Source organism: Sminthopsis crassicaudata, chromosome 4, assembly GCF_048593235.1.
Source record: "Sminthopsis crassicaudata isolate SCR6 chromosome 4, ASM4859323v1, whole genome shotgun sequence".
In the NCBI taxonomy this organism is placed as follows: Eukaryota; Metazoa; Chordata; class Mammalia; order Dasyuromorphia; family Dasyuridae; genus Sminthopsis; species Sminthopsis crassicaudata.
In genome coordinates, this window is record NC_133620.1 from 401,802,365 (window position 1) to 401,828,238 (window position 25,874).

General features: G+C 38.5%; 1 protein-coding gene across 1 annotated transcript in view; it reads left to right on the forward strand.

Moving 5' to 3' along the window:
* Positions 1-18,864: 18,864 nt before the first annotated feature.
* Positions 18,865-25,874, forward strand: part of TMEM63A (transmembrane protein 63A) — a 40,938-nt gene continuing 33,928 nt past the window's right edge. The window contains exons 1-2 of the mRNA XM_074262626.1: positions 18,865-18,983; positions 24,673-24,890. The gene's annotated coding sequence lies outside the window, so the exon portion shown is untranslated. The remainder of the gene's footprint in view (positions 18,984-24,672; positions 24,891-25,874) is intronic.

Genomic DNA, 25,874 nt, shown 5'->3' on the forward strand with positions numbered 1-25,874 from the left:
TAGATTCATTGATAAGTCTTTTTAAAAAGACATTTATAAATGCCATCAATCAACAGGTATTTATTAAGTAATTGTTCTGGGGACTAGAAATAGAAAGACAGAAATATAATAGCCCCTGTCTTTAAGGAGCTTTTATTCTACTGAGGACACACAGGCCCACACACATATACACAGAGTAATGGGAGTGTGGTGGAGGGAGAGAGGACACTAGCAATTGGGAGATAAAGGAAAACCTTATGTAGAAAGTGGCACGAGCCAAGTTTTAAAGGAGTCTAGGGATTTTAAGAAGCAGAGATAAGGAGGGAGCACATTCTAGCCATGTAGAACAAATAAATATCCAAAGGCTAGAAAATAGAGTATAATATATGATAAGTAAAAGGCCAGTTTCTTTGGATTATAGAGAAATGAAAGGAATCAATGTATAATAATATTGGAAAGGTAAATTGGGACCAGGTTGTAAAGGGCAAGCATTAATTCAATTAGTATTGAGCACAAAACAAGTTGTAAAAGCTTGGTGCTTTAAAGGGATGTGACATGTATAATTTATGGTAATTTGAAGAGTGAGAGAACACAAGCAACTGAGGGAATCAGAGAAGGCTTCAGTAAGAATGTGGCACCCAAAATGAACCACAAAGGATTATCAGGTTTATGAATAAATGGAATAATAAATGAATAAAAAAGCTTTTTTTAAGTGTCTACTGTGTATTAAGAACTATAGTAAGCACCAGAATTCAAATAGGAAAATAGGAACAACTCTAGACCTCAAGGAACTTACCTTTTTATTTAGGGAAATAATACACAAAAGAAAATTCAATTTCAGGGAAAATTAGAAGACTCAGGGGTTCTTAGGTCACATAAATAAATTAGATAGTAATGCTGGAGGATTTTAGGAATCACTTGCAGGGCACATGGTGCTGCTCCATGTCAAAGAAAGAATAGATGTTTGTTTGTTCCCTTCTCATTTAAGCTGTAAGGGAGAAGGGACAGATTGGGAGGGAGTGTATTATTCAGGTGGGGGGAATTAGTCTGTGCTAATACAGAATAAAGAGATGGAATATCAAATTTAGAGGACAGCTAGTAGTTAAGTTTAACTAAAATATAGAGTTTATAAAATACAGTAAGAAATAAAAATGGAAAGGTAGGTTGGACCCATATTTTTATGAGTCTTTAATGCCAAGCTGAAAAGTTTGTATTTTATCTTGCAAACAATAAAATACCATTGAAAGTTTTTGGATCAGGGTATTAGCATGGTCAGGTCTTTGGAAAATTATTTTGGCAACTCTTTGGGAAACAGATTCAAGATGAGAAGGAATAGAAGCAAAGGATGAAGGGAAAGGGGAATGTTCAATTTTCTTAACCAAGAGATTATTATAATAATCCAGGTAAATTATATTAAGGACTAAAACAAAGATACTGGCTGTATGTGTGTAGTTAGGAGATATGAGGAAGCTGAATTGGCAAGATTTGGGTGTGGGGAGTAGGAAGATAAAGTTCTCTTTGAAATGTTGAGTTTAAGATGCCAAGGGGATATCTATCCAGAAGACAAAATGATGAACAATTGGAGATCAGGAGAGAGATTAAAACTGCATGCATAGATATGTAAATCAACTGTATAAAGATGATAATACATGAATCCATTATCAAGGAAAAGAGAAAGAAGGGAAAAAAAGGCTCCAGGACAAGGCCCAAGCAGGGAAATAATACTAATGATTCAAAAAGAGTCAAAGAAGAGAAACAGTGAGGGGATTCAGAAGATAACAGGGCCTCAAAAACCAAGGGAAGAGAAAACATCCAGAGCTCATAGTGCCCAAAGTTCCAGAGTCAGGAAAAAGGCTCTTAAATTTCAGATATGAGATCTGTAGTTGTCTCAGAGAACTATTCATAAGGGTGGGATTGGAAATCTATTTGCAAGAGATTTGAAAGTGGGTGGAAAGGAAATTGAAGCAGAGTGTAGATATTTTCTGAAAATTTGGTGGTTAAAAAGGAGAAATATAATGTGGTAATTTGAGGAAAAAAAGAGTCCAGTGAAAATTTCTTTTCTTTTCTTTTCTTTCTTTCTTCCTTCCTTCTTTCCTTCCTTCCTTTTTATTCTTTCTTTCTTCCTTCCTTCTTTTTTATTCTTTCTTTCTTCCTTCCTTCTTTCCTTCTTTCCTTTTTATTCTTTCTTCCTTCCTTCCTTCCTTCCTTCCTTTTTATTCTTTCTTTCTTTCTTCCTTCCTTCTTTCCTTCCTTCCTTTTTATTCTTTCTTTCTTCCTTCCTTCCTTTTTATTCTTTCTTTCTTTCTTTCTTTCTTCCTTTCTTGATGGGATAGATCTTAAAGAGAGAGGCAACATCATGTAAGAGATAGATTTCTAGACTTGGCATTAAGATATGGGCTCAAATTCCACCAAGATACATACTAGCTGTGTGACCTTTGACAAATCATCATTGTTTGTCTGGCCTCTTCCCTCCTCCCCCTATTGAGAAAGCAAGTAATTTGACATAGGTTATACTTGAATGGTCATGCAAAACACATTTTAAGGTATTTCTGGTGCCTGCACACTCTTAGTTCATGTTTGATGCTGGGAAGAAAAGGCGTTGATGAGCCATTGGACAGTTAAAAAAAGGGGGGGGGTTATTCAACCCTAACAAGGTCATCTCACAAGGAAGCTAACACTTAGCTTCTCTTTCTGTGCTCCCCTTTCCGTGTGTGTGTGTGTGTGTGTGTGTGTGTGTGTATGTATGTGTTTGTGTATAACTAGTTAGTGACTTGGAAGGTCTTCACAAATTCAGGAAGTCTGCAGGGCCCAGATACCATAGAATAGCATTTTTTGTGCCTTTAGATGACCAGGAAGCTGTGTCAGAACAGCTGGGCCAATCAGATCCCAGGGTTAGTTTTGTCTTCTTATTTCATGGGATGGGAAGAAGGGAAATGCTGGTTCTATCACAATCTCTCTTATTTCAACTAACTTATAAATTAATTTCCATTAACTTATAAAATGAAATAATTTAATTTAGTTGACTTCCAAGGTTTTTGTTGGCTCTAAAACTATGCTCCTATGACTTGAATACAGTAGACATCAAGTAAAGACCTGGTAGGTAGGGATGTATATTAAGTGAAAGAGAAAAGGGTGTGGGGGAGAGAGAGAGAGAGAGAGAGAGAGAGAGAGAGAGAGAGAGAGAGAGAGAGAGAGAGAGAGAGAGAGAGAGAGAGAGAGAGAGAGAGAGAGAGAGAGAGAGAGAGAGAGAGAGAGAGAGAGAGAGAGAGAGAGAGACTGACAGAGAGAAAAGAAAGGAGGAGAGAGAGAAAGATATACAGAGAGACAGAGAGAGAGAGAGGGGAGGGAGGGAGGGAAAAAGGGAGGGAAGGAGAAAGGGAGAAGGAGGGAGAGAGAGAGAAAGAGAGAGACAGACAGAGAGAAAAGAAAGGGGGAGAGAGAGAAAGACACAGAGACAAAGATAGAGATAGAGAGCAAAGAAAAAGGAGAAGAAACGTATGATAATGGCAGAAAGAGAATCTGAAAGTAATAGTAGGGAGCAAAGAATATTGGCTTATAATTTTGTGTGTTGTGTTAGAGGCAGCAAGATATGAAAGATATAAGCAAATAGTAGTGGAGAGGTTAAGGAACAATGACTTCTGCAGGTTTTGAGGCTACAAGAAGATAAAAAGAGTGGGAAAAGAAATGTATAACATTACAGAATGAAGAGGGTACAATGGAATCAATCAGCATTCATTTATTAAGCACCTTCTATGTGCCAGTCACTATGCTATGCTACAAGGATACAAAGGCAAATTAGTGAAATCATCCTTGCTCTCAAAGAGCTTATAAGCTTTCTGAAGAAGACAAATGTACATATATTTGTATATATAAAAACAAATACATGTCAATTGGAGGAAAAGGGCAAGGAAGACCTGGTACCTAATAGCTTTGAAAATTAGGAAAAGTTTCCTATTGAAGAGCACTTTAACTGTCTTGAAGGAAATTAGGGATTCTAAGAGATGCAGTAAGGAGTACATTGCAGATATGGAAAGCCTCCTCGGCAAAGGCACAAAGATGGAAATTGCATATCATATGAGCCAATTTGGCTGGATCCCAGTGGGCAGGAAGGGGAGTAATGTTTATTTGGATCTAGGTTGTAGGAGGCTTACAAGCCAAATAGACGATACTATATTTTATCTTAGCAGCAATAGGTAGCCACTGGAGTTTACTGAGTAGGAGGAGTAACTTGATCAGACCTGCATTTAAAGATAATCACTTTTTTAGCTGTAAAAAAGGGAAAGGAGGAAGAGAGTGGGGAGGGGCAGGGTTGACCTGGAAGGAGATGAATTTTTGCCACAGAAGATAATAACTCTGACTCAGAGATTAGGAAAGTGGGAGGTGAGAATTTGCTAGGTGGAAGATACAGGAAATACTAGTTCATTGAGGTTTCCTTTTTTCTATGATCCTATGAGGAGAATTGTTTTGAGATTAGGTGTTTAAACTCTAGATACCCGGGGGTAGAGAGATTGGGTCATTGGGGTTAATCATGTGGGTCAGTAAATACTAAAGATTGGAGTTCCAGGAGGTCACACCGTGTCCCAGTTCCAGAGTTTATACCTTAGATAGGAGTAAGTGGGGAAGGGATGAGGCAATCCCAGAAAATATCTAGCACTTGGTTAAAGTTAAGACGTGGAGTTTAAGATCTTGGTCTGTGCATCTCTGTGGACTGTTATGTGTAAGGCTCAATTTTGAATAACTGTTAAGTACTTACAAAGTCTAATGGAGAATTATTAAACACCATAAAGTTAAATAGTCATCTATCTACATGGGATGTTTGAGGAGAAATACAGAAATAGACTAGGTGACCTTTGGAGGGCCTTTCTCTTCTCTAAGGAACTAAAATATTCAAGTATTTTTTAGTTCTGCCTGACTCTTCATGATCCCATTGGGGTTTCTTGACAAAGATACTGAAGTAATTTGCCATTTCTTTCTCCATTTCATTTTACAGATAAAGAAACTGAGGTAAACATAGTTAAGTGACTTGCCCAAGGTCACATGGATGACGAGTATCTGAAACTGGATTTGAACTCAAGTCTTGCATATTCCAGGCCTGGAGCTCTATTCAGTGTATCTTAGCAAGTATCTCAGCCTTGAAAGAAAATGCTCTATGAATAATACATGACAAGATTTAGGGCCCAGAGCTGCTCTAGGTGATAAGAACCAAGCATTCCCAGTAAAGTTACTGAGGAATTAGATAAGAGAAAACTTGCTTTCTTAGCATCCCATTTATTTGTCTGCCTGAAAGAGGAACCTGTGAATTTTAGGAAAAAATTTCTAATGGCATGGCTCAGCCTTTTGCCAAAGCTATAGAAGCCCATAGCTCTGATCTTTCAAAGTTTAAATGTTTCTCTCAGCTAAGATTTTCCCATTCTTTGTGGCTAAGTCCTTTGTTATTCAGATAAGAGTAGTAAAGAGGTAATGAGACTTAAGTTCTCCAAGTAAAATTTCAGCTCTTTATGCCAAATATTACAATTATGGATTGTTGTAGTTGTAGAAGATTTCAAAGATCATCTCATCTAATTCCTTACCCTACAATAAGGAAACTAACATCCACATATGTTAAGTGTTTTGCTTAATGTCTCACAGCTAATAAAGATGCTCTTCACAGAATGTCCAGGGTGATGTGATAAGGTCTGCCTCTATTTTTCCAGTTTCTTGCCAATTCTTTTTAGTAAACTAGATTTGGAAGTTATTACTTTGGAATTAATCTTTCTGGATTCACATTTTTTCCTGAAGACTTAAATTGGACAGAAATGACAATTAACATCATTGATGATAATGATGTTAAGAAAGGTGGTTGAAAACTCTATTCCTGGAATTGTCTGATGGTTTTTAATTGTTGGGTCTTGGTCAACATCTTTATCTCAATTAAAAATAAGGCATAACACACAGAGCAGCTTTCCGGTGTTGAAGAGAAGAATATTAACACCATACTCTGCATTATTAGGTTTAAATCTGTCAGAAAAAATTTTACTTATTATCCTTCTACATATGAGCCATTTCTAGGTTAGAGAAAGAAAAGTCTAAACTGGCAAAAATAAACAAACAAACAAAAAAATCTATGTCCACTGACATGACTTTCTACCCCAAGATGATTTGAATTAACTTTTATAGGAATCTTAAATGAGAAAAAGATATATTCTATCTAGGTTAATATTCAAAAATGTTGAGTCAACAAAGTTATCAGAATGACTTCCCTCACTGCTCTAGTAAACAATACTAGACTCCTCCCTTCTACTCACATAATTTCTTATCTGAGAATTATAGGACCTAGTGCCACTCAGTCAATAAAAATTTATTAAGGACCTTAGCATAGCTTTGTGCTATACACTGTGTGTGTAGTGAGGAGGGATGGGTAGTAAGGAGAGATGTTTAATCTCTCCTTAAAAAACAGACAAAAAACAGCAATCCTTGTTCTCAAGGAGCTCACAGTTAAATGGGGGAAAATAACATATAAACAACTATGTACAAACAAGATTTATACAAGATAAATTGGAAATAATCAACAAAGGGAAGGTACCAATATTAAGGTGGACAAGGAAAGGCTTTATATAGAAGGTGGGATTTTAGCTGGGTCTTGAAGAAAGCCAGGTAAGCCAGGAGGCAAAAAGAAAAAGGAAGAATATTCTATGGATGGAAGACAGGCAGTGTAAATGCTCTGTTGGAGGATGGAATGTCTTGTTCTAAGAATAGCTAGGATGCTGGTGGTCACTTCCTGTGAGTAGGGAGACAGTAGATTGAAAGAATCAAGAGATGTTCTGTCTTAAAAGATTGAGAAGCACCTTTAATTTCCTTTAGAAAAGCCTCTGTATGTGTGTGTGTGTGTGTGTGTGTGTGTGTGTGTGTGTGTGTATGTGTTTGAGGTATCACCCACCTTTCCAAGGAGATTTTTCCAGATTTCAAGAGTTTTGGAAAGAACTTTAGAGAAATTGTTGTTGTTGTTATTGTTGTTCAGCTCTGGACTTTTCATCAGAAATAAATGAAATTCACTTGTACTATTGAATATTTATTTTCTTTCCTGAAGTTTAGCTGAATCAATCGTTGATTCTTGGCTGCAATCCAAGTTCCTTTGCCTTTTGGAATATCAGATTCCAGGCCATTTAATCTTTTAAGTTGGAAGCTTCTAGGTCCTCTGTAATCCTGATTGTGGCTCCTTGGTATTTGAATTGTTTCTTTCTGGTTGCTTGCAATATTTTTTCCTTGGTCCGATAATTCTGAAATTTAGCTACAATATTCCTTGGAGTTTTCATTTTGGGTTCTCTTTCAGGAGATGATGGGGGAATTTTTTCAATGGCTATTTTACTTTCATCAGGATAGTTTTCTTTGATGATTTCCTGAAATATAATGCCTAGGCTCTTTTTTTAAATCATGTTTTCAGGAAGTCCAATAATCCTTAGATTGCCTCTCCTAGATCTATTTTCCAGGTCAGTTGTTTTTCCAGTGAGGTATTTTACATTTTCTTCTATTTTTTTCTTTTTCTTTCTTTCTTTCTTTCTTTCTTTCTTTCTTTCTTTCTTTCTTTCTTTCTTTCTTTCTTTCTTTCTTTCTTTCTTTCTTTCTTTCTTTCTTTCTTTCTTTTGTTTTCTTTAACTGATTCTTGATTCCCATTGAATCATTCATTTTCATTTGTTCAGTTCTAATTTTTAGTGAATTATTTTCTTCAGTTACCTTTTTAGCTCCTTTTTTATTTGGCCAATTGAATTTTCAAATGAATTGTTTTGTTCTATGTATTTTTTTTTTTCCATTTCAGAAATTCTGTTTTTCAAGGAACTGTTTTTCTTTTTCCATTTTGTCAAATCTATTTTGTAAGGAGTTATATGTTTTTTCCATTTTGCTAAATTTATTTTGTAAGGAGTTTTTTTCAAATAATTTCTGTTTCCTTTTTCAAACCCTCTTGAAAGTTCTCATTTCCTTTCCCCATTTTTTTTTTCTAACTCTCTTTTAAGATCCTTTTTAAATTCTTCCAAGAGAGCCTTGTGAGATGGGGACTAATTCATATGATCCTTTGGGGCCTTATCTGGAGACGTCAGCTTTTAGTGTCCTCAGGGTTTTAAATCTGTTCTTCTCTTTCTCCACAAAAAATTTCTATGGACAGAGTTCTTTTCTGCTTTTTTTGCTCTCTCTCTCTCTCTCTCTCTCTCTCTCTCTCTCTCTCTCTCTCTCTCTCTCTCTCTCTCTCTCTCTCTCGCTCTCTCGCTCTCTCGCTCTCTCGCTCTTGCTCTCTCTCTCAAAGATTGAGGTCTGCTTCTAGGTCAAAGGGGAGATTGTCCAAGCTTCTCCTACAGGCAACAGTGGCTGTGCTAGGTCAGTGATTACTAACTTCTGGGGTTGGGTGGGTGTGACCAGATCCCAATATTCTGGGGTTTTGGGGATCACTATTTGTCTTTTATATTTGTGTTGGATGTTTTACAGCTAATCTGCTGATCTACTGGCTTGCAAGCAGGGCAGAATAGCCAACACTACTGTAGATTCTTCCAGGTAGATTCCCTGGGCAGGGAGCCCACACCTCCCTATGTCTCTGTACTGCCTGTGCTGAGGTGGGGGGGGGAGGGCTTTCCTCACCTGCCTGTGCTCAGCCCATCTCCCTCCATGCTTGATTGAAATAATCCTTTTTTGAAGATTTTCCAAATTATCTTATGCTGAAAATTTGTTATATTCCAAAAGTTTGTGAGTTCTGTCACTCCAAAACCAGTTCAGAGATGTAAATTGCTATCAATTTGAGGGATATGGGGAGCTTATGAAAAAACGGGTCTCCTCTCTTCCATCTTGACTCTACTCTGAGAAAAAAATTTAAAACAAAAAGGGAAGTGACCTATATGTACAAAAATATATACATATAGCTGATCTTTGGAAATTGAGGGGATTGGGGAATAGCTGACAAAGTTATGATATATAAATGTGATGGAATACTGTTGTTGTGCTATGATAAATGATGAGCAGGATGCTCTTAGAAAGATCTATAAAGATTTACTTGAATTGATACAAAAAGAAGTGAGCAGAACCAGGAAAACAGTATACACTGTATCAAAAATAGTATACAATGATCAACTGTGAATAATTTAGCTATTCCCAGTTACACACTGATCAAAGACATTTTTGAAGTGCTTATGATGAAAATGCTATATATGTCTCCAGAGGAAAAAAAACCAAGGAATCTAAATGCAGATCAAAGCTTACTTTTTTTTTTTTAAACTTTATTTTCCTCAGGGTTTTTGGTTTGGTGTTTTTTTTGGCCTATGTTTTCTTTCACAATATGACTAATATGGAAATATGTTTCACACTACTCCATATATAAAAATGTGTGTGGGAACCACACAAATTGCTTGCCTTCTCAATGAGGAGAGGGAAAGTGAATTTACAACTCAAATTTTTATTTTATTTTTCAACATTCATTTTTTTAAAAGTTTAGAGTTTCAAATTTTTGTCCCTCCTTCTGTCTTCTTACTCCTTTCGAAGATAGCAATCCATCTAAAAAAGGTGATACATTTAAAATCATGTAAAATATATTTCTATATTAGAGATTGTAAAAGAAGAAACAGAACAAAAAGGGGGAAAACACACAAAAAGAAAGTAAAAATAGTATACTTCAATTCAGACTCCATGGTTCTTTCTCTGGATGTGGATAACATTTTCCATCATGAATCTTTTGGAATTGTCTTGGATTGCTATATTGCTGAGAAAAGTCAAGTCAGTTATATTGCTGTTACTATGTATGATGGAACTCAAAATTTTAAAAAAAGAATGTTTGAAGCTGTTCATTACATGTAATTAGAGGAAATAAAATATTGAATAAATTCTCTCTTTATATATCATATATATATACACACATGTGTATGTATGTGTGTGTGTGTGTGTGTGTGTGTGTGTGTGTATAAAGCTTACCAAAAAAGAAGTGTTTTTTAAAAAATCTTCCAGAAGCACAACTCTATAGGGTATATAGGTTACCAGGTAAGGTCAACCTAGTCACTGAGAACAAAGCATTGTCAACCTTTTAGAAGGGCTGAATTAATATCTGGAAGTCACTGGGTGACTTAGCAGAATGTGGATATTCTTGAGTACTCAAGGTACCATTGTCCTGAATCTATCTACATCAATACATTGTGTATAACCACATGGTTAGCTGATATTTTCCTTCCACTAATTACAGAAAATGAAATAAAAGGGGGACTTTATCTAGAGCTTAGTATTTTGGCTTCAAGGACAGGGTTTTTAAAGTAGACAGTGAGCACTGTTTCTAGTATCAAAATACAAGGTGTTGTTAACAGTCATCTCCATTATTCAGAGACTGATTAGCTAGAGTCTGGGTTGTCCAGAGTGAGTTATCTAAGGCTTCATTCATCTCCTCTTTCTCTTTGAGGTGCTATTTCACTGATCATTTGCACCCTCCCCAGAAGGATTTCTAGAAAGGTAAAGACTGAGAAAAATAAACAGAGACTTGTATATTTAAGACTCACCATTTTTTTTCTGTCTCCAGAGAAGGGTTACATTAGCTAAAGAGAGATCTTGTCAGTGTAATAGCGATTATTCTGGTTCCCCCTGACTGAAAGTCAGATATGTTATATTTCTCCTCTCTACCAAGGTTCTCCAGTACTCTTAAAGGGTGATAGGGAGTATTTATTCTCTGCTATGGTCTCAAGCTCCAATCAGTTGTATTCCCCCAATTCTAGGGGTCCCCACACCAAAATTCCATTAATAGATTCATTTTTACAAAAGAATGTTTATTTCAAAAGTATAGCAAGAACAAACATGTAAACATCTTTTCACAACTCCTGTGGGGTATAATCCCCTCCTTATATATCCCAGGCTTTGGAAAAGGGAGGAGGATTAAATTCACAGTTTAAGTGAATTCCTGTAAAGCATGGTTATACTAAATTCCAAGTCCAGAGCTCCCTTGAGCTCACTAAAAAGGTTTATTGTGCTAGTATACCAAACCACAGTGAATTACAAACACTAGCCCTGGGGCTCTTACTCTCCTGCTTTTCCTTGATGTCTCTAGATATCTTTAGGTATAAGGCAGGCAAAAGAGCCTTTACATCAGATATCAGCATTACTCAGTTTCCACCAATCAGCTGTCTTGTCTCACTGTATATGGAACCACAGTATAACCCAAAATAAGACATGGAGTTCAAGATAAGACTGTAAAATAACTATTGTCATCTAGTTTGGCTGAAATGAAGATTGTATAAAATAGAATGAAACAAAATTAAACTGGAAAAATAAGTTGGAGCCAGAATGTGGAAGCTTTAAATGATAGTTTAAGATGTTTGTATTTTATTCTAAAGGGAATGGGGAACCACTGCGTTTTTGAGCAGGAATTATATGAATGCTACATAAATGGCTGTTCCTTTATGCTTTCACATCTCAGTGCCAGTCCCACCTCTTCAAGAAGTCTTTCCCAGTCGTCCTCAATCTTAGTGTCTTCCCTCTGAGATTACCCCAATTTTCTCTCCAAATAATATATGTATGTGTGTGTATGTGTTTGTGTGTATATATACACATCATTTGTATTTATTTGTGAATATGTTGCCTCTTCCATTATACTCTGAGTTTCTTAAGGACAGTGACTTTGTTTTTTGTTTTTGTCTTTGTATCTTTAGCACTTACCACAGTGCCTAGCAACCAGTAGTTAAATGCTAGTTGACTGACTGGTTAAAGTAAATGCTACAATATAAAACTATCCACAACATTTTATGAATCTAAAATTGTAAGGGCCCTTTAAATGGGCGGACACAGTGCATCGGGATTGAGGCCCAGAAGTAATTTCTGTGGATATTAGGACTGCCCTTGGGCGGGATCCTGGCCATATTGAGATAGCTTCGTAATGGGTGACTCTCTCGCTGATTGGCTGTGTGTGTGACCTCACAGGCCCTATATAAGCCCACTGCAGGCAGCAACCGCCCTCTTTAACCTCGTGCTGTTCACCCTGGCTCCTAGCCTGGGTGGCCAAGCCAAGATGGGTAGCCGAAAGAGGTAAGGGTTTTGGTAGTGAACACATGGGTCTTCTGACCAGGTGTCACTCGGGAACCAACAAGTCAGGGCATCAGCTAGGGCATTATGTGAGTAGGTATAATAAAGGCTTTTAAGATTACATGTGGTTGTTCTTGAGTGCGCTACCGGTTACTAAGCTATAGATTCAAGAGATTGTGGCCAGAGACCTTAGAAGGCCTCAGAGGAGGCGAGCCGGGTAGAGCTCACACTACAAAGGACAGTGGTCAAAGGTGCTCTGGTGGGTCTAGGACAGACTAGTAATTGTAACTGCCGGGAGAGCACATTACATAAAATTGCACAAGAAAAATGGCATGAAGAATATTATTATAATTTGGACTGGTGATTAGGCAAGAGCAAGGGGAAAAACCACTGGACAACACTGCTTTCAATGTCAAGAGAACTAGAGAAAGTTTCTCAGCATGTTGAATGGACCTTAGTGGAAGAAAAACTATAAAACCTGGACAAAAGCCCCATAGAAAGAGGCTATGCAAGGATTGTGGTAGGTATTATGGAAGGGAATATCCCTGTTTCAGTGAATCACACATCTGCTGAAACACTGTAGCAATCTAGGACACATATAGATGACTCCAGGTTTTATTTATGAAATGAATGCTACCTCTTATTGAAACAGCAATCATTTCTTTCTACGGATAAGGAAAGAAAACAAATATGTAGTTAAAAATAGTAGAAACATAATTCCTCCTAAAACTCGGGTTTCTAAGTCTTCTGTATGTTTATTCAATCTGGATCTCTGATTTCATTGGTAGAGAGGGAATTTCTACCAATGGAGAGTAGCTAGAGTTTTGATATTTATTTGGCCCAGAAAATTGCCTGGGAATGAGAGTTTGGACATTCCAAGTATGTATGTTGGAAGTCTTACTTGCCTCTATCTACCAATCTGCCTCTGTATATTTGTGTGTGTATATATATCTATCAATGTATTCATGTGTATATATATATATATATATATATATATATATATATATATATATATATATATATATATATATATATATATATATATATATATACATATATATATATATATATATATATATATATATATATATATATATATATATATATAAATACACAAAATATGTATGTATATGGAGTATATGGACTAGATTTGTCATTTCCCAGGTGAGGCAATTTCCCTCTATCAATGTAGGTCATTACCTTCTCTGCAAGTAGAGTCTTAGAATAGCTTAGAAGTTAGCCTAGAGTAGCCTAAGAGGTTAAGTACACTAGAATCATGTGTATGTTTTGGTCAGAGGCTTCCTGACTTAAAGGTTGGCTTTCTATCCACTCCTCCAAGCTGGCTTATTCCTGATCTTTTTCACTTTCCTACCTAGTGGGTCCTTTGAGATCTGAGGAAGAAAAGTGATACAATAAACATGAAGAGTTTATAAGTTTGCTAATTCTGATTCAGTCTTTGATAGAGACTTCCTGTCAACTTCAATTTGATTCAATTCGATAAAATAGTTATTAAACACTATGTATGTGAGTGTGTATACACATTGTGTCAAGTGCTAAATATGCAAAGATAGTGGAAACTCAGAATAGACCCAACTATCTTACCATCTAATTTAGGTTGTAATTCAGCTTACATGAGGATAAGAAATGACACAAAAAAACAGATATATAAAGGAGAGTGAAATGACTAAAATGGAGAGATCTGAGCAAGAAGTGAAGAAACTTAAGGGAGAGATCACTTTTAGTTACAGAGGTCAGGGAAGTGAATGGAATGAATAATTATTGAGTAGAACTCCAAAGGAAAAGAGGAACTTAAATGAGAGATGAGGAAGAAGTCCCTTCCAGATATGGACAACCCATTGCCTCCCAAAAGTTTCTAGTAGGAGAGCCCAGTTTTATATAATATTTTTTTCAAATTTCCTTCCCAGTAATAGTGGCTATACCTTTGATGTGTGTGATAATGACGAACGCCTATGAACTCAATGATGTTTTTAAATGAAATGATATTCTATTACAGCACCTGCAAATATTTGAAAAGTCATGTATGTGTGTATGACTCATAGTATTTATTCAATATATAGAAGGTATACTTGCTTCTTTATTACCTCAATAATGTTGCTAAGCAGCTTTCAACAACTGAAAATTTAGTTGAAGTAAAGAACATTCAATTCCAGTTCTGATCCTATTACCCTTTGTATTTCAGATTCTTGGCCAAAAAATAGATAAATAAAAGGTCATATTTCTTTGTAAAATTGTTTGTTTGTGTCTATATGTTTCATTGAGATACAAATGGTCAATCAATCAATCAACAATAATTTACTATCACTTAATATATGCCATTTCACATTCAAGTTTGTTTTTTTTTTCCAACTGTGCCCAACTTTTCTGGATCCCACTTGTGGCTTTCTTGGCAGACACTAAAGTGGTTTGTCATTTCCTTTTACAGCTTATTTTACAAATGAGAAAATTGAGGAAAACAGGATTAGGTGATTTGCCCAGGGCCACACAGCTCATAAGTGTCTGAGGCCAGATTTGAACTCAGAAAGATGAGTGTTCCTGACACCAGGCTTGGCAGTCTATCCACTCTGCCACCTAGCTGCCCCAGTATATGCCAGGCACTGTGCTAATTGATGAGGGCTCCAAAAAAGGCAAAACAAGTGATTGCCTTCAAGGAGTTCACAGTCTGATAGGGGAGATTGTGACTCTGTTATAAATGTAAATAACTAGATACATATAAGACACATTGAAAGTAGATAATGGGGGTGGGTGGGGAGGAAGAGGGAATGTTTATCTCTGAAACACTAGCAACTAGGGAAAACCTTCAGAAGAAACTAAGAACTGAGCTGAGAGGAAGGAGATTACAATCCTTTTTGTTATTGTTATTGTTGTTTTAGTCCTATATAAGGTAAAGCCTACTGCAGAGGGAGGCACTATGGGAAGGAGGCTTGAGGAGAGACAAGTGTTTGGCACAATGTGATGGACCAAATCAGTTCCAATAGAGCAGTAATGAACTGAATCAGCTACACCCAGTGAAAGAACTCTGGGAGTTGACTATGAACCACTACATAGAATTCCCAATTCCTATATTCTTGTCTGCCTACATTTTTTATTTCCTTCGCAGGCTAATTGTATACTGTTTCGAAGTCAGATTCTTTTTGTACAGCAAAATAACTGTTTGGACATGTATACATATATTGTATTTAACTTATACCTTAACATATGTAACATATTGGTCAACCTGCCATCTGGGGGAAGGGGTGGAGGGAAGGAGGGGAAAAGTTGAAACAAAGGTTTTGCAATTGCCAATGCTGGAAAATTACCTATGCATAAAATTTTTGTAAAAATTAAAAAAAAATTTTCTACTAGCCAAAAAAAAAATTGAATTAGTGTTTGGCAAAATATATTAAGAGACTTTGTTGCCTGAAATATAGTCAATTGCAGGAATCTGGGACAATGCAATTAGAGAAATTCCTTCCTTATCTTTTTTCCTTCCTTCCTTCCTTCCTTCCTTCCTTCCTTCCTTCCTTCCTTCCTTCCTTCCTTCCTTCCTTCCTTCCTTCCTTCCTTCCTTCCTTCCTTCCTTCCTTCCTTCCTTCCTTCCTTCCTTCCTTCCTTCCTTCCTTCCTTCCTTCCTCTTATCTTCTCTTTTCCTTTTTCACCAGTTTGTAGAACTTCTGGTGTGAAAATTGCTACCATCCACAAAGATCAACAATGGTGGAAAGAACATTGAGTCTGGAATCAAAGGATCTGGATTCTAATCCCATTTATAATAATTATATGAAATCTTGGGTAAGTTACTTAACCTCCATGGAACCTCAGTTTTTTCATCTTTAAAATAAAAAGTTTGGACTGGAAAGCCTCTGGGTTCTCTTTTTGTTCTAGATCTATGAGCCTATTAATAGAGTTTGGATTAGAGTCAAGAAGAGTTGAGTTCAAATCCAGACTCAGATACTAGATGAGAAACCCTGGACAAGTCACCTAGCCTGCTGGCCCGTTTTCTTATCTAAAATGGGGGTAAGGAAAAGACCTGTAATGATACTTAACTCCCAGCTGTTAGTGGGAGAATCAAGTGATACGATATTTATGTTGGAAATGAAGATTTCAGACTCAAGTTTTCAGAGTTAGTGGAGAAAGGCTTTTATTACATTTCTTGCAAGAAGCTGGCATGATATTCCTTTCAAAGAGCATCAGTATCTTCACAGAAGTTAGAGCAATCCTGCCTTAACTCCAACTCCTCCTCCTTCTCCTTCTCCTCCTTTTCCTCCTCCTCAGAGTTTCCATTGGAGGATACCTCTCCAAGATCTAACATTTCATTACATTCCCACTACATGTACCCCTTGATATATTTCCATGTCCTTTTTTCCCTTGCTTTAACACCATGTGTTCAAATATGGTGGATGGCTCCTCTGTAAGAGAGAAGTTGGTATGCATGAGACTTATTAAGCATATTCAACAGAAAATTTAGCTTGCCTGGGCATGAACCCAAGTCATTTATATTCAACCAGAGCTTGTAGTCCCTTCTGTTAACTTAAAGACATTCTTTAGTCCCCTTATCCAAGAGGTGCTGACCCCAAAGCCTACATACATCACATTCTTTTCTTACCATGGAAATATTTACATAACTCACATTTATTCCTATTTAATTTTGATGGGATACAACTTCTAGGGGAAATATGGCAGTAGTACTGAGGCCTTGACAGTACTATAGTTACACAGATAATACTGGCTGCCAGATACCAATCTGTTGGTCTGTGATAACAGGGTTTCCAACCCTGATGGGATACTCTTCTGTTTCTATCTCTAAATCATAATATTCTATATTGAGGGGCATAATAAAATTAGCATTTTAGTGACATGAAACACCAGATCTCTGTCCTTTTCTTATATATTTATCTTCTTACTCCTGGTTCTTTGCTAACATCCTTTTGGAACTTAGCCAGCTTCAATTGGCATTCCGATTACAACAAACTTTGCCCCTTGACTTGGAGATGGGCTCAAGCCTTCAAATTCTTTTGAGATACCTCATGACAGGGGTCTGTGATACCAACCTTTGGGGGTCTCCTTCTGAATTTCAACAATTTCTTCTAATTGAATTTGGCTTAATATTATAACTATTATATATATAATTTAATTATTATAGCTAGTCAAGATTTTTTTGGAATTTTTCAAATGTGTGTGAGAATTGGACAGTGATTTAGTTTCCACAGAGTTATGAAAAATAGAATTGGAGATTTGAAACAAATTAAATTAAATTAAAAAGTGGAAACCTAAGAAATGGGAGGCTGGGACCCACAAGGAACTCAAAGACTGTCATTGGGGTGGAGGTTTTAGATTTGAACAGAAACCCTCTAGACTTTGTCCCCTTCCCCTCTGGTTATCTTCTAAAAAATCTTAAGAATGTAAGCTCCTTGGGGCAGCTAGGTGGCGCAGTGGATAGAGCACCAGCCTTGAATTCAGGAGGACCCGAGTTCAAATTTGATCTCAGACACTTAACACTTCCTAGCTGCACTGGGAGATGAGTGTAAACTGTTATTTTTACCTTCTGAATCCAATTCTTCCTGTGCAACAAGAAATTGGTTCTACACACATATATTGTATCTAGAATATATTGTAATATATTTAACATGTATAAGACTGCCTGCCATCTGGGGGAGGGGGTTGGGGGAGGAAGGGAAAAAATCTGAACAGAAGTAAGTGCAAGGGATAATGTTATAAAAAATTACCCATGCATATGTACTGTCAAAAAAAAAAGTTATAATTATAAAATAAAATAAAAATTAAATTAAAAAAAAAAACACTTCCTAGCTGTGTGACCCTGGGCAAGTCACTTAACCCCTGCCTCAAAAACAAAAAAACAAAAAAGCAAACAAACAAACAAAAAAAAAAAACCAAATATGCATATTCAAGCAAAACAAATTCTCACATTGGCCATTCTAGAGATGTGTCACGTTTGTAAGGAGCCAGGTAGCATCTTTATCCATGGTTCTAGGACCAATTGTAATTCGAGTCTTAACAGCAATCTAGTCACTCCAGCACAGTGCATGGAGTCTTTTGGCTCTCAGTGGAACTATGTTATCTATACATCAAAATATAAGGTATATAAGTATAAAAATACTTTACTTACACAATACCTTACTACTTTGAAGATGGTATGGAGGACAGGAGGGCTGGCCTTGGGATCGTAAAGACCCAAGTTCAATATTTTCTTTTGCTCCTACAGACTGTGATCATAGATAAATAATTGGAGGAGGGAATTTATAGGGGCATTTTATAAATATCAACTCATTAAATTTTATAATCCTGAGAGGGGTATCTATACATGTTTCTCTGCCTTAGCTTCTATCTTTTCCCATACTCTCCTTCCTTTGGCAATAATTTTCCCGGTTTGCCAAAAAAAAAAAAAAAAAAAAAAAAAAAAAAAAAAAAAAAAGGCTGGGAGCTGCCCCTTTTCTACCCCTAGCTTCACATCCAAGCACTCGCCCTCTTCCTTTTTCTCCACCCAAACCTCCATCCAGGGTGGAGGTGAAAGTGAATTTAAGCGAATTTATTTCACGTCTCCCAGACCACGTGTGAATCTCCTAAGACGAGCTGGGTGCTGGCTAACTTCCTTTTCCCTGCTCGGAGCTTCAGTTTCCCCGTGTGGAAAATGAGATTTTGGGAGCAGAGGTTTTCTCTGAGGTCGGTAAGAAGTTCGGGAATGCTTAGTGAAGAGGAAGTACTCAGCTGTGAGGTTTGAGGAAGCGAGGTGGCAACAGGAAGATCGGGGACCCAGTGGAGGGGCGCAGGTGCCTCGGTGAGTTGGGCTTCGGGGCATCACTGGAGCGGAGCCTCCTGGGTGACCAGCGAGCCCAAATTGGGCAAGAGGCGGAGCCTCTGCGCATGTGCATTGAAAGTGCTTGAGTTTCACTTTGTAACTTTTAAGTAGTCAGGCCACCTCTGGGCCGGGCCAGGTGGAGCTCGGCAGCCTCTCGGGGCCAGGACCGGAGCCACTGCTTCAGGTAAAGGGCTACAGGGGTCGGGAGGCGCCGCCGCCGCTGCCCCTCGCCTCCCGGCTCAGGGGTGCTAGGGACTGGCTTGGGCAGGGGACACCGTCCCCCAATCCTGCCACGTCAAGTGTGCGGTTCCGGGGCGGGCGTGGCAGGTCCAGGCCTTCTGTTTGGTCCGGCCGGACTGTTGGTGGTTGAGGGGTGCCCATTGCCCTCCTGTCTCGGCTACGAGAAAAGAAAACCTAAAGAGGCCCCTCCCCGGGGGGAAGCGTGACTGTACCCTCGGGGCAGCGCAGAGCTACTCCATTCTTTTCTGGGATTCCTCACTCCCTGCCCAGGATTCTCTTCCCTACACTTCACTGCCTCTTTTCTTCCGCCTTATTTCTGCTCCTTCCCCTTCTGATGCTCTTTCCCCCTCACTACCTACTCCCTCCCCCACTTCGGGGGGCTGTCCCCCTTTCTCTCTGTCTACTGGCTCTGAAGCCTTCACCGGCCTATCCCGGAGCTCCATTAATTGACATTTCCTCCCTAGGCTCCAAACCCTCCCTTTTAGGGTTCCCTTTCATCTACTCTGCATCTTTTAGATACCTTTTTTTAATTTACGTTGCTCTTCTCCCCACAGCAGGTAAGTCCTTTTAGAGCAGGGACTATTGTTTTTTTCCCTTTATATCCCTAGAGTTTAGCTCTATGGCTGTTAACTGGTTAATAAATGCTTTCTGATTGATCGGGTTCATCTACCACCGGGAGACTTGGCAGGAAAGAAGTCAAGGGACTGCTTATTGAAAGGCCTGAGCTCACCAGTGGAGTTTGACCCCACAGGCTTAGGCAGAATATATCCCAAAGTGCTTAAAACTGCGCTAAGACTTTTGGGACACGCGGTATTTGGAAGGGCAAAAGATAGCGAAAGAAGGTACCTGGATTTGAACCACCTGTAACTAGTTTGGGGTGGACAGGACTTGAAAGCTGGCTAAGGAAGTTATTGTAAAGAAAGAAAAATCTACTAAGGTTTCAAAACCAAGAGAGCTTATGGTGACTTGGTGATTTCAGTCCTAAGGAGATGCCTCCCTTCAAGGACAAAATAGTAGTGGGGTGTTAACTTTCTGCTCTAAGTCCCAAGTAGTAAATAAGCAGTGGGGGTAGGAGTGGGGGATTGAGTCAGGCCCCAGACTGCTGAATGAGGCTATGCAAAAAAAAGGGCTCTCTATCCTTCCTGTGTGTGTTGGTAAACACTAGGAGGGTAGAGAAGGATTCTGAAAGGAGTACAGACAGAAGGAATCGTTCTTCCGCAGAAAGCATCCCATAAAAATGTCCCTCCCAACACAGGAAGTTCATTGGGCCCCTTAATAACAACACATCTGAAGAAATTTTTCTAAGGGTGGGTGTAGTCAGGAACGGAAAGCATATCCTCATTTCCCTTAGAAGTGTCATCACACAGTCCAGTGTTCAGTTGGGGGATGAACTTGAGCCAGCTGGCAGTTCCTAGACCAGAGAGTGGAAGAAAACACAAGTGTGAACTACTCCTGTGGAAACTGCTTGTGTGTTTCTCTAACTTGAAGGAATGACTTTTTGAAACCAGGAGCTGTAATTTCCTGGCCACAAGTTTGAAGTGTGCACAAAGTGTCCCAGCTCCAAAGAAAAGGCATTGTGTTGGGAGCACCCTTTTCAAGGTGCCTAGCTCATTTGCATATAGTTCAGCTGATGGTTGTTAAGTAAATGCCTTTAGAAGTCAGACTGTCTGCCCCACTAGGGGTCCTCCATGGAGAAGCTTTTGCAAAGAAAAAAAAAAAATTGAGTTCATTCACTAATCTAAAATTATCAGAACTCCCCAGTTACAGGATTTTAAGGGAGATGGCATCCAAGCTCCTGGACAAGAGATTAAGCTGCTTGGACTTAATTGTTCTCTCTCTCTCTCTCTCTCTCTCTCTCTCTCTCTCTCTCTCTCTCTCTCTCTCTCTCTCTCTCTCTCTCCCCCCCCTCTCTCTCTTAAAGTTTTTCATTTTCAAAACATATGCATGAATAATTTTTCAACATCAACCTTAGCAAAATCTTCAAATTTCTCTCACTTTCCCCCTCCCCTCCCCTAGATGGCAAGTAACCCAATATATGTTAAACATTTGCAATTCTTCTATATATTTTTCTACAATTATCCTGCTGCACAAGAAAAAATCAGATCAAAAAGGAAAAAAAAACGAGAAAGAAAACAAAATGCAAGCAAACAACAACAAAAAGAGTGAAAATACTCTGCTGTGATCCACTCTCAGTTCCCACAGTTCTCTCTCTGGGTGCAGATGGCTCTCTTCATCACAAGATCATTGGAACTGGCCTTAATCATCTCATTGTTGAAAGCAGCCACATCCATCAGAATTGATCTTCATATAATCATGTTTTAACTGTTCCATTAAATTGGTGGGGGAGGAAAGAAAAAAAAATATCTTTGTGTTTCTGTAGTGTCACTCTTCTGAGCTGCTTAGCCTTTTTCTGGGAGGGAATAACAAGGGTTAGTTGTTTGATGTTAGAGTTGAGGGAAACAGATTCAGGAATGCTAACTTACCAGGGTTATAAGGTGAATCTGTCTGTCAGAGCTGAAAAAGAAATTCAGATCTCTTGATTTCCAACACGTACTCTTTCCATCAATCCATGCAGTGTGTTACCTTGTAATATAGTCATGTAGACCCCCAAAGGCACTGAAATGTGCAGTTTTCACTTTGGTAAAGTCAAGGTTGGCAACTAGATTTGACTGAGAATCTAGGGTTTTAGACAGATTATGATTTCAGAAGGACAGCAGTACTGGGAAAGAATGCTGAATAAGGCATGCTGAGCCAGCTAGGGTCTAGCATCAATTATACTTTTTCTCAGCAGTGTCATCTTGAGCTAGCTACTTCAATTCTGTTCCTCAGAGGTAATTCATTCAGGAATATTGTGGAGATCAAATGGAAAAATTGTCCTAGGTATTTTTAAAATGTGATTTCTAGGTAGAATAGGACAGTTGTATTTATAGCTTTAGAGCTAAAAAGGATTTTAGAGGTCATTTAGTCCAATGTCCTCACTTTATAGATATGGAAACAGATTGAATAAATATTAAGCAACCAGAAATGGGATTTGAACCCAGATTCGCTGATACCAAATCTAACACTTTCCACTGTGCTGCGCTGCCTTATTATTTATTTTATTATATTGAACTATCCAATGTAGTGTGAGAGAGACATAATCTGAATATACTCTCAGAACACTCCTCAGCAGTAAGTGCCTACATGGCTAGTTTTCCTAGTGCCTTAGATTCTAGTTCACTGTGTCAAAACTAATGGCCTTAAGTATCACACCTCTGTCCCAGCCATCTGGTAAGTGGAGCTAAATCCTGCTCCCTTGAGGTTTTCAATCCCCAATCAATAAGCATTTGTTGCTTATTGCACCGTATTAGGTGCTAATGATATGAATGGAACAATATAGGACAATTAGGAATAGCTAGTTAGTACATTGGACAGAGCACAGGTATCAGGAAGACTCATCTTCCTGAATAGGAATTCAGCCTTAAACACTTCCTAGCTGTGTGAACCTGGACAAGTCTCTTAATCCTGTTTGCATCAGTTTCCTTAGTTGTAAAATAAACTGGAGAAGAAATGGCAAAGCACCCCAGTATCTTTGCTGAGAAAACCCCAAATGAGGTCATGAAGAGTCAGACATGACTGAACACAACTTGCTTCCTTGAGGGAATTCTATACAAAAACAAGAAGTTATATTTTGACCTGGGAGATAACATATACACATACATTTATGTAAACGTTCCCTGTGGAACAGAATTCCCCAAGAACGGGGATGTACATGCACTGGGTTTGATATTCATGGTCTAATCCTGACTAATCCTCACCTTAAGCCTGTGCTACTTCCCTCCCAGGATAGTTAAAACTTCAAATAAGATAAAATATCAAAAGTGTTTTAGAGATTGTAAATGCTATACAAATGTCAACCATTATGATTATGACAGTCTAGCAAGATAATAAAAGCTGTCTGCTGAGAACCAGTGTTTTGGCCAACCAAGAATGTCATTATTTAAATAGGCACTGAACTAGGAAGTTCGAGGATATGGCTAAGGAGTTGACATTCAGTGGGCCTTCATATATTGTTCATTTTGCTGCAAACAGATCCTAAAATGACTTCTAAGCTACAAAGCTAATCAAAGGAAACTTTGTTGTGGTGGTTTAAAAAAAAATAATTCTCTTCTTCCCCTACCAATTGAGAAGGCAAGAAATCCAATACCCAGTATACATATCATGTGATGCAAAATGTATTACTGCATTAGCCATCTTCCCTCACCTTAAAAAAGGAGTGGGGGGGGGGACAAGAAAAATAAAGAAAAAAATATGCTTCAACCTTCAGCCTGAGTCCATTGATTCTCTCTACCCAGGATGGATAGCATTTTATTTACTTCATTATACTTCAAAGAAAACTAGGTATCCTTAGTGTGATTGCTTTGTAAAGCCAGCCTCTGATCCCAGAGTGGCAGGATTGTACTGTCCATTAACTCTCCAGATTATTCTCTGGTAGAATTGCCCTGGTAGTATTTAGTCCCAGAGAAAAGAATCAAGAAATGTACGGATGGCTAGTAGTTGGGTGTTGACTGAGGGAGGGTGAATGGGAAGTTGGAGTGGGAACCCTTCATTTCCTAAAACTGTGGTAGAAAGAGGCATGGGACATTACTAGCCCCACACAGTATTGCTTTTGCCTCTCGAACTAGCAGAAGTTGTCTTATGAGTGGCTTGTTTTTGCTTCTAGGATTAGATACAAATTCCTGTTTGGAATGTAAAGGCCTTTCAAGACTGATTACACATTATTCCACTCATAAACTACACTCCAGTCAGACCATCCTATTTGATGTTTTTTGTACACAACTTCTATCTCATACAATTAGAAAACTATCTCCTATTTCAGAAATGCCATCCTTCCTCATCCTCTTAGAACCCCTAAATCCCTTCAAGGTCCAGCTCATGTGCTACTTCTTTCATGGGGCTTTCTCCAACTCCCCTAATTTTCTTTACTTCTTTATTTCCTCCTTTGTTCCTGATCATTTTGCATTTATTTTGCTTATATCTTCTGTTTACTTATATGTGAATATATTATGTTCCCCCCCTCCCCCATCCAGTAGAATGGAAGCTCCTTCAGGGAAAAGGCAGTCTCATGTTTGTATTTGTGTCCCTAGCACCTAATATGGTATTTGTCATATAGGTGATTAGTGAATTGTGATTGTTCAATTAAAAAACAATTGAAAACCTTGCCTTTTGAGGTAGAACAACACTCAAGTCTTAAGTCTCTGATCTTTCCCCTCCCCTTCTCTCTTTTCCTTTGCTTATTCTGTTTTCCTGTTTATTTTATGATCTAGCTGGGGGAAAGGCCTTTGGGGGATTAGAACATGACCTCAAGGGTCACCTTCCTAGACTACTATCTCTTCTTGAGCTAGAGAGAAAGTTGATCAAAAAAGAAAGTCGCTGGGAGGGACTCCCTTTGGAGGGGTAGGGTGAATGAAGCAAAACAAGCCAGTTTTTATATTTGTAGTGGAGTAGGAATTGGGAGGAAAGAGCTGATGTGGGTGGACTCTCAGGTAACTAGGGGCTTAAATTCAAAGATGTTTTAGCACCTTTCCAGGGAATGTGAAAATGCATCAAGGACCCTGATCTGGCTTTTTGACATTCCTTCCTATTTCTATTAGAGCAATCCATGACTGCCGAATGATCTCCAAGACTCTGGTTTTTCAAGACCTGCAGGAAATGAGTTGTCATCCTGGCGGAGTCCAGCTTTCAGCAGTGTGGGAGGCTCAGCTGTGGTGAGCCAGAGACAGGGAATGTGCGTCTCCCTTGCTCCCTTGGCAAACCCCAGAGAAGGCACCAAGTGAGGCCATTTTCACAGGATCGTGATTCTAGTCACCCAGTAAGTATAGGGAGGAGGGGAAGAGAAAGGCATTCATCTTGTTGCATTGGAACTCTTTGGGAATTTGGTTTGAGATCTTTTGCTGGAGGCAGTTGTGAAAGGACATAGGGAGACTCAGCCTCTGTAGCCCCAATCGTTAAATCACCCTTCCATATGTATCATTCCAGGAACACAACCATTTTCCTTGCTAAGCTGCTTTCAGGCACAGTTACATCTGACACAAAAGGGGTGTGTGTCCAGAATGGGGGGTTGGGCCCTTTTTTGTATGTGTTTCCTAATTATCTGTTAAGCTCATTCATTAAGTCATTCACTAAGCATGTTTGGGCAAACCCTTGAGATAAGTGCTTGAAATTGAGGAGAGTGAGCTCCCAGTGATTCAGTCTGTGCTCTTGGAGAGAGGACCCTGGACTTAGAGTTAGGAGCTATGCTACTTATGGCTCCTTGGCGTGTCTTAGCTTCCTCTTCTATAAAATGAGGTTAATGATACTTATATATACCTAGGCAGCTACGTGGTACAGTTGATAAAGTGCTAGGTGTGGAATCAGGAAGACTTGACTCCAAATCCATTCTGGGCAAGTCATACAACCTTGTTTGCCTCAGTTTCCTCATCTGTAAAATGAGCTGGAGAAGGAAATGGCAAACCATTCTAATATCTCTGGCAAGAAAACCCCAAATTAAGAGTCAGATGGGATTGAAAATGACAATGACAAATACACGTATCTAAAAGTGAATAGAGTTGGGACTAGACCTGGGATTTCATTGGCAGAGGGAATTCCCTAATGAGGAAACTCTTGCCAATGCAGGTAGATATCCTCCTTGTACCTTAGAATACTGTAGTTAAATGTCTTTCTTGAGAGTCACAGAGCCAGTATGTGGGGCTTGAACTCAGGTCTCCCTGGCTTCAAGACTGGCTTTCTACCCACTATGTCATGTTGTTTTTCAGCATGTAAATAATAATATCAGCAATGATAACAGCCATTTTTT